This window comes from Anolis sagrei, chromosome 7 (genome assembly GCF_037176765.1).
Source record: "Anolis sagrei isolate rAnoSag1 chromosome 7, rAnoSag1.mat, whole genome shotgun sequence".
Lineage (NCBI taxonomy): Eukaryota > Metazoa > Chordata > Lepidosauria > Squamata > Dactyloidae > Anolis > Anolis sagrei.
The window spans coordinates 23,861,009-23,868,523 of NC_090027.1; positions in this window are offsets into that span (position 1 = coordinate 23,861,009).

Consider the following 7,515-nt stretch of genomic DNA (forward strand, 5'->3'; position numbering starts at 1 on the left):
TACCTTTCGATGTAGTTGATTCCACAGCATTGTCATTAAAGTGGTATCCAACTGCATCAATTCTTCAGTGTAGCTGCACCCGATGATGCTGAAGCTTAGTGAGAGAATTCAGTAACATTGGATATGTCCTTTGAAATTTGGATCGGATTCAAAGGCCCACCACCATGGTAGCCCCCAACTTCCACTGCAGCAGAAATATCAAGTCGAGAATGAAATTGTATCTTCAATTAAAAGTCCAAAATCTTTACACATTGGAAACTTATGTCCACATTTGGACAGATTTAAGAACCCTTGTTGCACTAGTTCAGCTTCATCCTATTTTAACTACTTTGGCTTTATGTAGTGTAAATATAATTTAGCTTTCTACCAGAGTAACTTTCACGGCAAGCCCCCCCCCCCCTCCCAGAAACCTGGAGGTTATAGTTTTGCTGGAGGTTGTGTCAACTGGAAAATCCTGAGTATTTTTTTCTGCAAAGAGACAGTCGACTGGTTCCTGAGGCTTGGGAGGTAGCTGTTGTTGAACCAGTTTCAGTCTCTAGTATAGATACGAGGGGCACTCATTAAAGATTTCCCCTGACTCACTTCTATTTATCACAGGATGCTGAAACTGCACATGTGCAATGATATAAGTCTCTATAGGTTATGTGCCAATTGACAACTCAGAACTGAGAACGGTCTTGATTTAACAGGTGCTGAAGTGGTGTTAGGTTTGTGAATGGACCCAGCAGAATACAGAGCAGTCCTCAAGTTCCTTTCCTTGAAAGGCCGCACACCAAAGGAGGTGCTTGATGAGATGAAATAGGCTTCTGGTGAGGATTCCCCATCAGATGATGGAGTCCACAACTGGCATCGTCAATTCCAATGTGATGGGACTTCGGTGCAAACAGCTCCAATTCCAAGACAATTCCACTCTATAGCCAGCAATGGGAGGTCACCATTTTGGATAATTGCCGCATAACCTTTTGCCCCCTAGCCCAAAATGTCAAGATGAGTGTGGGGTCCATGGGAAAAAAATCACCCAAGGCCATCTTCACATGCATAAGGAATCCGCTCTCTGGGTCCCCTGCTACTCACATCTTTCCAGAAGCAGGAACGAGTTGAATGCTCTCAGGCTCTCTTGACAACGATGTGCCATGGAAACCAGGAGGAGTTTTTCAACAGATTGATCACACAGGGTGAAAGCTGGGTTCATCACTCTGATCCTGAGACTAAAGTCCTGTCGATGCAATGGAACCATCTTGACTCATCACCTCCAAAGAAGGCATGTACCCAATTCTCGGCAGGCAAGATCATGCTCGCAGTATTTTGGAACCAGCAAGGAGTAGTACTGATGGATTTCCTAGCAAAGAGGACCACAATCCCTGGGGCATACTAAGCTTCACTGCTGCGGAAATTGCAGGAGGCCATCAAAACCAAGAGACAATGTGGCATGCTCCCTAATGCAATGCATCAGTTCACAACTCCCCTGTTGCCCACATGGAAGAAGCAAGCTTCTATGGCTTTGTGTCACGTTGCCAGGGCTCTGCCTTATTTAGGTAGAGATGAATCAAACTCCCAGTTTTATCAAACAGTTTAATTAAAACAGCACTTACTTGCTGGCTGTTTTAATTGACCAAAATATAAAACACAAAGATAGTACTCAGCTACAGAATAAACAAAAACTGATAGCAAAAAAAACTTCATAGTCAAAAGGGTCCAGTCCAGTGGTCAAACACAAAGAGTTCAATAATACAGAGTCCGGGGATCAAGAGTCGATACCGTAGTCAAAAGCCAGTCCAAAGGTTCAAGGTTCCAGGGTTCCAAGATTACAGGAGACAGGTCAGGTCCAACAGACCTGGGGGGAAAACCAGCAGCATCCACCACCAAAATGCAACAGATACTTTTCTCCCAAAGATCAGTCTCAAGGTTAGCTCCTTAAATCCAGTAATACCCAGCTGCAACCCATTTCCTGCACACCTCCACCCCTTACAGATTACCAAAACCCTCTAGAACTAATACTCACATTAACCCTTCCATCACCAACCACCATCAACTGCAGAACATATGACACTTTGACATTAAACCGCATCCCCCTTGTTCACTCAACCTCACACTATTGGACTTCCACCTCTTTCCAACCATGAAGGGCAAGCATTTCTCAGGTGACAAGACTCTGATTTCCGAAGTCACAACATAGCTTTTGGAGCAACTTAGCGACTTCTACAAGCAAGTTGTTTCAAGTTGCTTAAAAAGATGGGAGAAGTGTGTATCCCTAGATGGTGGCACCAATGGAGAGAAGGACCAATAACTGGGCCAAGTTTCATTGTTCTCCGTCCACAGGAAGGGGGTCAGGGGAGATCTTTAATGAACACCACTCGTATGTCTATGCGTCTGAAGAAAAGGGAGGAGGAAAGAAAGAACAATACAGCATTGTTAGAGTTGGACTTCTTTTTTCCCCTTCTTTCTTTCTTTCCTTCCATCCTTCTTATAATCATTTTGGACTCAATTGCCCTTGTGGTCACTTCCAACTCTATGATTCTAATTCTGCAAATCAATGCCAGGGTTGAGTCATTTCATTTGCTTCCCATTGCACATGCAAAAGCCCGACGTGCTGCCTGTTGTTTTTAAAAGAGGATAGGGCAGGAGAATGAATCATACGTTGGCTTTTCAGACTCCAAGAGGGAAATATCATATATATTCATACATACATCTGTATAATATTTCATGGCACACAAGCTGGGACAGTTAGTATAAAATGACAGCCCTATGTAATTAAGAGGAAATGTTATTTTACCTCTGAAAGGTGCAGCAAAGCTGTGTTTCTAAAGCAGCGTTTCTCAATCTTCCTGGTGCCACAACCCCTTGATACAGTTCCTCATGTTGTGGTGACCCCAACCATAAAATTATTTCCGTAGCTACTTCATAACTGTAATTGTGCTACTGTTATGAATTGTAATGGAAATATCTCATTTCCATTCACTGGACCAAATTTGGCACAAATACCTGATACGCCAAATCTGAATACTGCTGGGGTTGGGGGGAGGGAATGATTTTGCCATTTGGGAGTGGTAGTTGCTGGGATTTATAGTTCACCTACAATCAAAGAGCATTCTGAACTCCACCAACAATGGAATGGAACCAAACAATGGAATGGGGCCACACACAATTCCCATGAAAAACAGAAAATACTGGAAGGGTTTGGTGGACATTGACCTTGAGTTGGACCTGGAACTAACTTAGCACACAGAACCCCCATGACCAACAAAACATACTGGAGGACTTTGGAGGGATTTATAGGACTTGTAGTTCATCTACATCCAGAGCACGATGAACCCAAACAGTGATGGATCTGGACCAAATATGGCATGCATACGTGATATGCCCAAATATGAAAACTCGTGGATTTTGAGGGGAATTGGCCTGGACATTTTGGAGGGGTAGCTACTGGGATTTATAGTTCATCTGCAATCAATGAGCACTCTGAACTCCACCAAAGATGGAACTGGACCAGACTTGGCTCCCATGACCAACAAAAAATACTAGAGGACTTTGGGGAAAATTCACCTTGATTTGGGGGAGTTGTAGTTCACCTACATCCAGAGAGCACTGTGAACTCAAACAATGATGGATCTGGACCAAACCTGGCACAAATACTCAATATGCCCAAGTGTGAACACTGGTGGAGTTTGGGGAAAATAGACCTCGACATTTGAGAGTTGCGGCTGCTGGGATTTATAGTTCACTTACAATCAGAGCATTCTGAACCCCACCAACAACAGAATTGGGCCAAACTTCCTACACAGAAGCCCCATGACCAACAGAAAATACTGTCTTTGGTGAGCCCTATGACACTCCAGTGCAACCCTCCCAGGGGTCCCGATCCCAGGTTGAGAAACACTGTATTAGGAGAAAATGTTATTTCAGCTCTGCTAGGTGCTACAAAACTGTGTTTCTAAAGGATGTTGGGAGTGGGATTATTGTTTTTCCTCCAAGAAGACTGTCTTTATGGCCCTAAAAACACAGCGTTTACAGCTGCCCATGAAGAAAGCCAGCAGCCACACCCAGCTGGAGCAACAGATGGACCCCAACCATTATTCGATGGCAAGGGGCGAAAGGGAGTGTTGTTTGCACAGAAGAGAGAGCCAAGTTGGAGCAAGCTGGCTTTGGACGTTTATTTGCAGGCAGGAATATTTTGAAAAAGGGTCTGCGTCAACATATGGCCGAAGCACCATGGATCCTCGCTCTGAGTCGTGGAATCCCACCGAGAAAGAAGAACCGGCCCACTCTCCATCTGTAGCTTCCCTTGCTCTGCTCAGCGTCTCAAGTTAGCCTCCAGCCAGGAGCTGTGTTAATGGACTTTTGCAGGGAAATTGTCATTCAGGAAGGAAGGGTTTTGAATTCCGCTTCAGCCTCAAAACAGAGTGAGATGTGTTGCTGTGAGCTTTCTGGACTGTCTGGCCATGTTCTAGAAGCATTCTCTCCTGACGTTTTGCCCACATTTATGGCAGGCATCCTCAGAGGTTGAGAGGTCTATTGGAAACTAGACAAATGGAATAATGTCCAGGGTGGGAGAAAGAACTCTTGTTTGTTGGAGATAAGTGTGAACGTTGCCATTGGTCACCTTGATTAGTGTCATATGTTCTGCAGTTGATGGTTGGTGATGGAAGGGTTAATGTATTAGTTCTAGAGAGTTTGGTAATCTGTAAGTGGGAGTTCATGGGTGAAAGCAATTAGGGGTGGAGGTATGCAGGAGATGGGTTGCAGCTGGGTGTTACTGGATTTAAGGAGCTAACCTTGAGTCTGATCTTTGGGAGAAAAGTATCTGTTGATTTTTGGTGGTGGATGCTGCTGGTTTCCCCCCCAGGTCTGTTGGATTTTTCGGTATCCTGACCTGTCTCCTGTAATCTTGGAATCCTGGAACCTTTGGACTGGCTTTTGACTACGGTATCGACTCTTGATCCCTGGACTCTGTTTTTGAACTCTCAGCGTTGACCGCTGAACTGGACCCTTTTGACTATGAAGTTATTTTTGCTATCAGTTTTTGTTTATTCTGTAGCTGACTGCTATCTTTATGTTTTATATTTTGGTCTATTAAAACAGCCAGCAAGTAAGTGCTGTTTTAATTAAACTGTTTGATAAAACTGGGAGTTTGATTCATCTCTACCTAAATAAGGCAGAGCCCTGGCAATGTGACAATTAGCACTGAATAACCTTGCAACTTTAAAGCCTGGCTCCTTCCTGCCTATTTTCTTCAGTTTGAAACTGCATTTAAAGGGTCAGTGAAGATAGCCAGTGCAATGACCACTTAAGTTTTTGTGAGCCCTTTTTGGTATTCAATGGGCTTCACATCCTTCAAGGTGAGCCAGTTTTCTCCCAATTCCTACATATCCCAAATTGCAGGAAGAAACTTGGAACAGTGGCTGCCATCAAGGAAAGACTGGGTAAGAGAATCCAAGACCTCATTTTCAGGAAAGCATCCTGTCCCATCCATTGCATTTTGGAGCAGCACCGAATAGCCATGATATAATATAAACCTCCACCTGCTGAGTGAGGCATCAGTTGTGTTATACACACCTACTATAATCCAACATCTCACATGTGGAAATACACCTTGCCAATATACAGTTCAGGAATGACTACGTTCTGCAACTGAACCAAGACACTACAGCTGCAATTCAATGCACAATCCAGTGCACATCTGCAGCTCTGCATAACATACATTAATCTGGAACAGTGGTTCCCAGCCTGTGGTCCGTGGAGCACCAGTGGTCCCCAAGAACTAAAATATGGTCCAGGGCCTCGTTGCAATGAGAGCAACTAGTCTCGTGAAACGCTCTTATAGTGCTGAGACAACGGGGATGTCAGGAGGGGAGAGGCTGACTACCCATGAAAGGAGCGACGACAAGCCTCTTGAGTGCTGCTTCTCCTCCTCCCTCCCCTGAGTGGAGCCGTTCCGTGTGGAACCTGGAAGTGGGGGCACTTTGGTGTCTTCGTTTTCAGGCCTGTTCTTGGGATTATTTGGGATGCTGATTCAGAAAACTGCATTGAATAGACCACATCAGCTCTGGGTTAAACTCTTGTGCTGGCTGGACTGCTGACCTGAAGTTAGGTTGCTGAACTGAAGGTTGCCGGTTTGAATCCGCGAAATGGGGTGAGCTCCTAGCATGTAGGGCCATGAGAGAAGCCTCCCAGCAGGATGGTTGGCAATACATTTGGGCGTCCCCTGGGCAACGTCTCTGTAGATAGCAAATTTTCTCACACCAGAAGCGACTGATTCGTAACCCTTTTGGTACTAATGTTCAAGAGTGGCCCCTGGTCAAAGTGGTCCCTGGTCATAGAATCATCGAATCCTAGAGTTGGAAGAGACCTCATGGGCCATCCAATCCAACCCCCTGCCAAGAAGCAGGAATATTGCATTCAAATCACCCCTGACAGATGGCCATCCAGCTATGTTTAAAAGCTTCCAAAGAAGGAGCCTCCACCACACTCCGGGGTCAAGCGGTCCCTGGTCAAATTGGTCACTGATAAAAAAAGGTTGGGAACCACTGATCTAGAACATGTATCCATATACAGTGCATACCCATGCACAACAATGCCACAAACACAACATTTCACTTTGAAACTAACTTTGAAATGCAGACAAAAATGCCCAACTGTGTCCAAAGGTGGATTTTTTGCTTAAATGAGACCCCAACTAAATAATAATAATAATAATAATAATAATAATAATAATAATCCTTTATTTATACCCCGCTACCATCTCCTGGAGGACTCGGTGCGGCTTACAAGAGGCCGAGTCCACATACATCAGTAAAAACAACAACAATACAACAATAAATGAACTCAAAACAAAGCAATATACCATTAACAACATACCGCAACGCGTTAAAATCTATGGCAGGGCCAAATGTAATAATTAAAATTTAAAAAATATGCTGGGCATGACCAGGTGAAAAGGATAGGTATTTGGAGGGGGATGGGGCATGCAGATATCATAGATCTCTAGTAAAGTGCATTTGGGGACATATTGCTTGGAGTGTCCTTATTCTGGGAAGGCACACTGGAACAACCACGTTTTCAAGCTCCGTTACCATTACCTCCTAAAAGTGTGGACAACCATAAAGATTAAGTCCGAAGTATACGTTACATCAACATGCAACTGGGTGAGGAGTGGAGAACAGTTCTTCATCTGAGGACATGCTCCTAACCGACCCTTACCTTCTGCCACCTTCGGCGGAGAGGAGGGCTTTCCCACATGCCCTTGTTTCACCCATGGATATGTGGGCACCTGGAAAGCCCCAGCCCTGCATCTGAGGATGCACAATATCTGGTTGTACATGTTTGTAAACAGGAATTTCAGGTGCTTTCCCAAGTGGAAAAAGTGCCATTATTTCTTGCTGAAATGCCCTTTGGTCACAAACTGTATGTGCCTCTTTGTTGCTATTGTTAAAAATCCACTCTTGGCAAAGGCAAAGCAGCCTTTTGTACTAAAATAGCAGTATTTTCAGATGTATTCTTTGCAGCAATATGTATTTC